The sequence below is a fragment of the Sinocyclocheilus anshuiensis genome, unplaced genomic scaffold, assembly GCF_001515605.1.
Source record: "Sinocyclocheilus anshuiensis isolate Anshui unplaced genomic scaffold, SAMN03320099.WGS_v1.1 scaffold2196, whole genome shotgun sequence".
NCBI classification, from domain to species: domain Eukaryota; kingdom Metazoa; phylum Chordata; class Actinopteri; order Cypriniformes; family Cyprinidae; genus Sinocyclocheilus; species Sinocyclocheilus anshuiensis.
The window spans coordinates 76,538-86,242 of NW_015546173.1; the positions used below are offsets into that span (position 1 = coordinate 76,538).

The 9,705-nt window shown below is 38.6% G+C and overlaps 1 pseudogene; it reads right to left on the reverse strand.

The window, feature by feature from the left end:
* Positions 1–4,812: 4,812 nt before the first annotated feature.
* The window catches only part of LOC107701378 (methenyltetrahydrofolate synthase domain-containing protein-like), a 22,661-nt pseudogene continuing 17,768 nt past the window's right edge, over positions 4,813–9,705 (reverse strand).

A 9,705-nucleotide genomic window follows, 5' to 3' on the forward strand; every position in this document is an offset into this window, starting at 1 on the left:
TCCCTGTCCCAACCAAACAGCCAGAGTGGTGGCTCAAAAATTGTGGAACAATTTTTTGTGTGTGTATGGCTTTCCACAGAGAATACACTCTGACAAAGGTGCAAATTTCGAGAGCAAATTGATAGCGGAGTTGTTGCTGGTGTCTGGTGTTGATAAGTCCCATACCACACCGTACCATCCTATGGGCAATGGGCAGACTGAAAGATTTAATCGCACCCTCGGCAACATGATCCGCTCTTTGCCTCCTCGAGTGAAGGAGAGATGGCCACAAATGATTCAGACACTCACGTTCTCCTATAATTGTACTACTCATGAAACAACAGGGTTTGCACCGTTCTACTTAATGTTTGGAAGAATTCCAAGGTTACCTGTAGACATCATGTTTGGGAGTGCTCTCAAAAATGAGGATGTTCAGACTTATGATGAGTATGTAAAATCTCTCCAGAAGGATCTCCGAGAAGCCATGCATATTGCTAAGGGCAACGCTACGGATGCACAGAGTAAACAGACAGAAGGGTATAACAGAAGATCTAAGGGTGTCCCTCTGGAGGTTGGAGACCGTGTCCTCTTGGCAAATAAAAAGGAAAGAGGAAAAGGAAAGTTGGCGGATATGTGGAATTCAGCAGTTCATGTAGTGACATGGAAAGATCCATCATTACCCATCTACAGAGTTGAAAATCCCACAACAAAGAACAGCAAAGTGGTCCATCGTAACTTACTTCTCCCAGTTAATTTCCTTCTATTGGAAGAGCTGGACATTGAATCTACAGTCCTATCCGCACTGTCGGAAGAGCAAAAGTATCAAACAGAATGCCGAAGCCAAAGATCTTTGCTCAGTACAGAAATAGAATCAAGGAACAGTAGAACTGCTGTGTGGATTTTACAGGGTGTAGGCCCCAAAGCATCTCAGAGTACTGGGGAGTTTACTGTAAAGGAGAAGACCAAAGAACCTGTCACAGAGTTGGAGCATTCAGACTGTGCGAGTCAAACAAGAGAGAAGAATCTTTCTGCCAGAAATGAGTGTGAACAGACTGCGAGTTCTAGTGATGAATATGAAGCAAGAGGAATGAACTCTGACAGCGAGCAGTCTGATGATGACAATAGTATACATGAATTGGAACCAGATCAATTGTGCATCAGTAATGGGGAAAGGACCCAAAAATATGTGAGCAACCAGAGTGTTCGAGCTGAAACAATTGTCATGTCAAATGATGCCAGGTCAATGAGCAGATCAGTCAGAAGATCTAAGAATCAAGGCTCAAGTTTCAATAGTGTACATTCACAGAAAAAGACCCCAAGAACAAAGACTGTAGCAGACACTGCCTTGAAACCGAATGAAGGAACAGTGAGAACCAGGGCAGGAAGGCTAGTGAGACCTGTGAGACGCCTGCTTGAGTGCATGAGCATGATATTGACTGAATCAGGGCAAAAATATCCTCTGGCAGAGTTGCTCAAAATTCTGTCAAATTTCATAGAGGGTTAAACTGATGTTTAAAGTTTAATTTCAAGAGCTGACTGAAATTTAGACCCGAGTGACCTTTAATAGGATATGAGAAGTACTCAATGTGGGGGGTGTATGGTAATATATATAAGGGCATATTTCTACCAGGCAAAGTGTCTTTGTCAGTCAGTCATATTTATTTATAGAGCACATTTGAAAACAACAGCTGTTGGCCAAAGTGCTGTACAAAATTAAGCATATAACAAAATACAAAAGTAAACATAGAACACAGCGACAGATAGTACACTACAGTTATGCCACTGCGCTTACTTATGACCATAAGCAACAGTAAATAAATAAGTTTTAAGAAGAGACTTAAAATCAGCGTATGTTGGTGCAGTTCTTATATAGGGTGGCAACCTGTTCCATAGCTGTGGAGCAGCCACTGAAAAGGCACGACCTCCTTTCGATTTCAAGTGTGACCTTGGAAAAGTCAACTGAAGACTACTAGTTGATCGAAGTTCCCTGGAGGCATTACAATGGAACAGAAGGAGATCGGAGATATATGATGGAGCCAGTCCATGGAAACCCTTATAAACAAACAATAATGTTTTAAAATGGATACGATATTTAACTGGGAGCCAGTGGAGAGAGATCAACACTGGTGAAATATGTTCCCTCTTCCTTGTTCCAGTTAACAATCGAGCTGCAGCATTTTGAACAAGTTGAAGACGAAACAATAGAGACTGTGAAACACCCAAGTACAATACATTACAATAATCTAATCTGGATGAGATAAAAGCATGTATTACAGACTCCATGTCTTTTATTGTTAAAAATGACTTCATCTTTGCAATATTCTTTAGCTGATAAAAACAACTTCTAACCACAGCATTGATCTGTTTATCGAAAGTCAGAGCAGAGTCAAAAGTAATGCCTAAGTTTCTGACATGTGAATGAAGATTACCAGATAGAGGTCCCAGCATACTGGCCACAACCTCTGTAGAAGCAGGGGAGCCAAAAATTAAGACCTCAGTCTTAGACTCATTTAACTGAAGGAAGTTGGCAGACATCCACTCTTTAACATCTCTCAGACAATCAAACAGACACTGTAAACTGGAGACGTCCTTTGGGTGCAAGGGAACATAACACTGAGTATCATCTGCGTAACAGTGGTATGAAACATTGTGCCTCTTAAATATAGCATACAAAGGAAGCATGTATAAAGAAAATAGAACAGGACCCAAAATTGAGCCCTGTGGAACCCCATACAAAACTGGTGCACAAGATGATGAATATTTGCCAGTCTCTACAGAGTCTTTGCTATTCTTTTGAATGACTTGAGTCATGGTACCTACCCACTGTTAGAGGAAAAAGCCTCACCTACAGTCTTAAAGTTTGCTGAAATTTAGGAGGGGAGAGTGTAGTGTTTTGAGTTTGACCATTCCAGCAAACTTAAATTTTTCCAAGAAATAAATTATATTTATTTTATTTTTATTTTCATGTCTCTCTATAAATAACACTATTAATAACCTTATAAGAGTATATGGAAGCTATGTATTTTTGTTTTAAAATAATGTATTGAGTTGTATGTTGTGTGATGTCACTTCCTCTGATTGAATTGCCCAGTCGCGTCCCGCTCTCGTCAGAACAGCTTTGGACTTGAGCGAGACAGGTACGTCGCAAATGTGCTCCGCGACATGGTATTAAAATATATCAGATTGAGTTAAAATTTTGTTTGATATCAGTGGGAGACATGTTTTGATGCTGGATTGAGTCAAATAGTGTGTTTGTTTGGCATTATTTTTCAGTATATTGTGAGTTTCGTGTTAATGAGCTGTTAATCATCTGGTTCAAGTTACCGCCCGCGCCATTTTTAATATTTTTATGCTAACTTTGGTTCTTACAGGGGTCATATGATGCTGCTAAAAAGAACAGTATTTTGTGTATTTGGTGTAATGAAATGTGTTTATGCGGTTTAAGGTTAAAAAAACACATTATTTTCCACATACTGTACATTATTGTTTCTCCTCTATGCCCCGCCTTTCTGAAACGCGTCGATTTTTACAAAGCTCATCAGTCTGAAAAAGCGAGATGTGCTCTGATTGGCCAGCTATCCAGTGCGTTGTGATTGGCCGAATACCTCAAGCGTGAGACGGAAATGTTACGCCCCTCACCATACTGTGATGATGCCCTTTCAGGCCGGAGCGATGATTCAAAAACATGAAAACCCATTATAAACGAGGCATTCGTTGCATCCAGTGGGGACACCATGTATTATCTTTGAGTCGTTAATCGGCTGCAGTTACGGTGTTAATGGGGACAGGGGTTCACTTTTCTCTTCTCGCAACTCTCACAGACCAAAGAACTGAGAGTGTGTTTGCCAGGTGTTAATCCCTGTCCTGTCTTTAATAAACTGCAGATGTGGTCCACCGAATCCAGTGGTGTCGTGGGGTTCTTTGTGGCGAGAGACGAAGTCCGCTACACATACATTATATATATAAGCCTATATATCAGTGCATGTTATTTTTTATTTTTTTTGGTAGAAAAACGGATTAATTTTTTATTAAAAAATTTCTAACGATGTTTCGGGGCGTCATTATTGGTGTTTGAAATCTTAGAGTATTATTAAAGAGTATTTAATAATAAAAGAGTATTTAATAATACTCTTATTATATTTACTAGTGCTTGAAATCTTAGAGTATTATTTAAAACTATATGTATTTATACCGAACATTTTATAAAACACCTCTGCATGACCCCCCGTAATGCAGGTTATATTTAAGTAGAAAATTAGGTTGATTATTATTAGATATTTAATCAAAAATATTAAGAGCTCCGTCGTTATTGGAAACCGCGGCTCTGATTATTTAATGGATTCTTAAAATTATGAAATAAATATATACAAATTATTACAGCACAAAAAAACATGCAGCAGCATTTTAAGTGACATTTATCAAAAAAACAAAGTCTAGCTAATGCAACCTGATATAAATTTATCATGAGATTGATATTGGCAGATAATAATAATAATTAGAAAATGAAAAAGAAACGAAAATGGTTTGTCCTGTTATTATGAACTCTATCAACACAATTAAGTATACACTCATAGACATTCCTCTAAAGAAGAGCTGGTATCATAAAATATGCCCATTTATAAAGTTTATCTTAACAAGAAATACATAAGAATAGACACTTTAAAACACTTTATTATCCTCAGGCCTCAGCAGAACTCAGATTTTCATTACATGTTTTTAAAAAGATTCTTATATTTCTTACGTGAGAGTTAACCCATTGCAAGCATAGAAGACAGTAATAGATAACAAAAAATTATTTAGAAATTTTAATTCTTGTTTAGAAAGGTGTACAGATCAGAATGCTGGATTAAATACATTATCCTCTATAGGAGCATGGAGTCTTTTACCAGACTGTTTGGTATCCTCTCAGAGTCTTTGGCCCCTGACTGTTGACACATTCAGCATATAGGGTGTGGCCATTAATGGAGAGCTTTTGAAAAGTGGTGAGAGCTTGCGCTGCACCAGTGTCATCAGAGTACAGCAGAATGCTCTGTGCTTTGTCCCCTTCCAGCTGATTCTCAGAGGAACAGCTTCCTGTTCTCTGGGCAAGCTCTTCAACTCACTCACGCGTAACCCAGCTGGAATGTTACTCAGGGATATAGTGGTGACAGAAGTTTTAGGAAATTTGCACTCAAATCCAGCACACCTGTTATCTTCAGAAGCTAAATATTCACATTACAGCTAAGCTTTAGGATGACAATTAGGCTGCCATTTAAGCTCTTTGGATTTCTTTGTTGGATCCTCTTCAGCAGGTGTTGTCTTTAAAGCAACATCTTTCCCAGCTTCCTGCTCCAGTGTTCTTAGTTTCTTCAGAATGGGTATTTTCTTCAGTATTTCTGTGTGTAACTGAAAGCATTAGTAAGTTATTATAATTAAGTTAATCTGAAGAGATCATCTGAATAGAGCTTGATTTTTTTTGTTAAGGTAGTTAAAGTATTTCTCAGGAATTTTATGATCTCAGACCACATTGTAAAACCCAACAAAATGTCTCTTATGTATTCTTGGTTCCCTGAATAGGAAATGAGATACTGCGTCAGTAACTGTGTCTCGTAAGGGAGAGTCTCGTTCCCTATTCAGGGATATAGGTTCACTTGATGCTGCAATGGTAGCTGATGTGATGGGAACCCTATCAAACTGTGACGTGCTACAAAAGTCCCTAGAAAAAAATGAAAATAGGATGAAAAGGCCTCAAGCTGCCTCTTCCCATGCATAAAATGGGAGACAAGTGAATGTTGTCTCAAAGAAACACCTCCAACCTCTATGTGCTTAACATAAAATGTCACAAACACTTTAAGTGTGTAGCGGGCTGTGCCTCCAGAAAAACACTCTCATAAAAACTTAATCGCTGAACAGACTGGGCAGTGAACTAGGTCCAAATACTGTTCCCTGTACCAGGTTGCAAATATTCTACACTTCAAAGGAAATCTTCACATTAAAAATGGACTCTTCCACCACAGGTATAAAGAGCCCCGTTCACCATACCAAAAGTTTCCACATGCTTGGTTAAGGATTTCATATTGTGCCCCGAACCTGAGACAAGAGATTGTCTCTGACTGGAATCTCCCAAGGAGGTTCCTCCAAAAGGTATACAAGATCCGAGAACCAAACTCAGGATGGCCATCGTGGTGCCACTAACAGATGACAAATTTAGCCTTCCCATACTCTAGCCAGGACTGATGGAATCAGTTTGACTTGTGGAAAAGTAATACAAGCATGTCCTCAGCCACGTATGAACTAGAGCATCCAGTCCAAAAGCTGCTGGAGGCAACAGTGAGAACCACAGATTATATTGAGCTGTTTCGCTATTGGCTGTCCATGGGCTAAGATGAATCACTTAATGATGAGAAAAAGAAAAAAAAACGTGGAATGATGGTGCAGGTGCTCTGTTGTGAGCCATTGGTAGTTAGGGTTGCATGGTATACCGGTACAATGTAGTATTGTGATACTAAAGGCAGTACACTATTTCAAGTGTTAATTTTAACATGCATGCCTGCAAAAACATTACAAGAGAATCTTTGCTGTGCCGTGTGTAGTAAATGCTGTGTAGAATTTAGCCTTATTGAGTGTTTCCCAACGCTTCACTTCATTTTGCAATGGGTTGGACGTCGTTGTTGGCACTGCAGTTTGTCAGGAGAAAGGGACTGAAAAAATTTAGAAAAGATTAAATCTCAAACATTAACACCATAATATTTTTATATAAGAATGTATTCTCTCAGTTTGTCCATTGATCATTTGTACAAAGGCATTTTAGTGCCACGTAAATTGTTTTTTTTTTAATCCAAGATTAAAGTCATAATATTGTGAGAAAAAAGTAAAAACTATGATAATAAAGTTGTAGCAATACAAGAATAAAGTCGAAATATTTTGAGAAATTTTAAAATGAGTTTCTATGGAGATCGGCACACGACAGCATACAAACAGAAGTTAGAATCCATCATGGCGGCACTCATCGGTTCATACATGCTAAAAAACAACAACTTACTTACACATAGTAAGAAATGGTTATAAAAACTGAAACAGAAGCGAAACAAGTAGTAGGAAAGAGGAGAAATAAAAAGCAATACTTATGCTTTGCCAGTGTCCCTGCCCGGTGGAGTCGCACGGTAGAGTCAATGGTCTTTACACTCTTCGGTCTTCACACAAGGGCTGCCGCGACCACTGCCACGTATAATAAGCTTTTTATATTCGTCTAACAAAACTCAAATTGAATTTAGCTGAACACACTTTCCTGTTTATCACAACAAATAGCCAAGCAAAGCGCACGACACTGACAAGGTACGCGATACAGTACGAGACCAAACGCGATTTCAGCACGTCTCCACACAGTAAACAAAACAAGCGTTTCCTAGCAACGACAACTGCGCTAAACACTGAGACAAGAAATAAATACACTTACAAGCTGCTTTTAACTTCTGCTGATTGACTGCTTCTCACAAAGAGTATTTCTTTACACTGTTTTGCTGGCACTTGAACACACTTTCCTGTTTATCACAACAAATGGCCAAGCAAAGCGCACGACACTGACAAGGTACGCGATACAGTACGAGACCAAACGCGATTTCAGCACGTCTCCACACAGTAAACAAAACAAGCGTTTCCTAGCAACGACAACTGCGCTAAACACTGAGACAAGAAATAAATACACTTACAAGCTGCTTTTAACTTCTGCTGATTGACTGCTTCTCACAAAGAGTATTTCTTTACACTGTTTTGCTGGCACTTGAACACACTTTCCTGTTTATCACAACAAATGGCCAAGCAAAGCGCACGACACTGACAAGGTACACGATACAGTACAAGACCAAACGACCAAATAATAATTTAGCCATAAATACAATTATCCACATGATGACCTTTCACCTGACGATCTCATCCAGGACAATCCCTCACATTCAGACACCTTTGCTGGGGGCGATCGATGATGGTGGCCAAGATGGCATCCGATGCAGATGGAGGATTTTGTTGTTAAAGTTTGCATTCGTTTTTCGCACCCTCTGAACAACTTTACAGGCTTTTAGATGATATACAGAATAAGGCACTGAATAATGGAGCATCAAATGTGTAAATTAGTAACCGTCAACATTTAGAAATAATTATTTACAAAGATTTACAGACGACCGAAAGTTACATAGTTCAATGATAGTTGGAAACCGCTCCCCTTCAGTTGTATGCTGTAATGGCAGAAAGGAGACGAGGGAAAAATACAGACAAAGGAAAATCTGGTTCTGGAAAAGATCGTTCTGCTGACCATGCTGAAAATCAAAAAATGGAAGTCATGGAGGCACATTCCTACACTCGCTGCAGTAGTCCAGAGCTAACTCCAGTCCCGGACCCGGAGCCATGCACACCAGATCCCAAGAAAAGTAAATCAGAGCCAACGCTTTCTGAGGTACAGAATAACATCGTGCAAATATTGGCGGAGAAAATGAACCAAAATACTGAAACCCTACACCATGAGATCAAACAAAACAGAGAATGTATAAACTCTTTAAAGGAAGCTACTGAATTTCTCTTCAAAGAGATGCATGATGTTAAGAAAGACATTGGGATTCTCAAGGAGGTAAACGAAGAACACCAGAAGAGAATATCTGAGTTGGAAGAAAGAGTAAATTAAGCTGAAAGATACCAAAGAAGATGGAATTTAAGGTTTTACGGTCTAGCAGAGCAAGAAGGAGAGAATGATTGACATATGCCGTGCTGTGGTGCCGGAGGCTGGAGATAACTTTCCTCGTCACACTGACATTGTTCATCGCATTGGGAGGAAAAGCGCCTAGAAGGTTTGACCGGTCATTTTGAGGTCTACAGCGAGATCAGCCAAGGAGCTTCTGTGGAACAGTTCGAAGAGATCAGAATATCTTCAGTCCAGAAAGTTAAGGTTTTGGAGAGGACCTAACAACGAAAGACAAAGACACACGTAAAAGACTTTGGCCTCAAATTGAAGCTGCTCGCAAACAAGGGAAAAAGGCAATTTTTGTCGGTGCCAAAGCTATAATCGACCGTGGATAGACTATAACTGATGCTGAAGCTGATGTTTTAGTTTTTGAGGTAAAATATACTTATTCTTTCTAATAGGCTTGAAAGTAAAATGTAACATTACACATTTGTCTTTAGGTGAGTTATAGTATAACTTGCACCTTATATTGCTTTGTGTAGCTTAGTCTGGATAGTATATTATAACACATTTTTGAGTTATTTTTATTTTTTGGTTTATTTTACTTCCAGTTCGAAATATTGCATATTTGGTGTTATGTGTGAGACTTAATTAGGTTATTAACGTAAATGTTGTTCTTGGGTGAATGGAAAGCACTTGACTTTAGTAGCTTATTTATTTATTTTTATTTTCATTCATTTATTTATTTACTTATAAAGCACAAATAAACACAACAAGAGTTGACCACTGTGCTGTACAAAAGAGGAAAGGTAAAATAAAAAAATTATAATAATAAAAATAATAATACACTAAATATAAGTTAAAAATGAGACCAAGAATTATAATGAATTAAAGCGGTCATATAATGTTGCTAAAAAGAACATTATTTTGTGTATTTGGTGTAATGAAATGTCTTTATCCGGTTTAAGGTTAAAAAACACATTATTTTCCACATACTGGACATTATTGTTTCTCTTCTATGCCCCGCCTTTCTGAAACGCGTCGATTTTTACAAAGCTCATTGGTCTGAAAAGCGA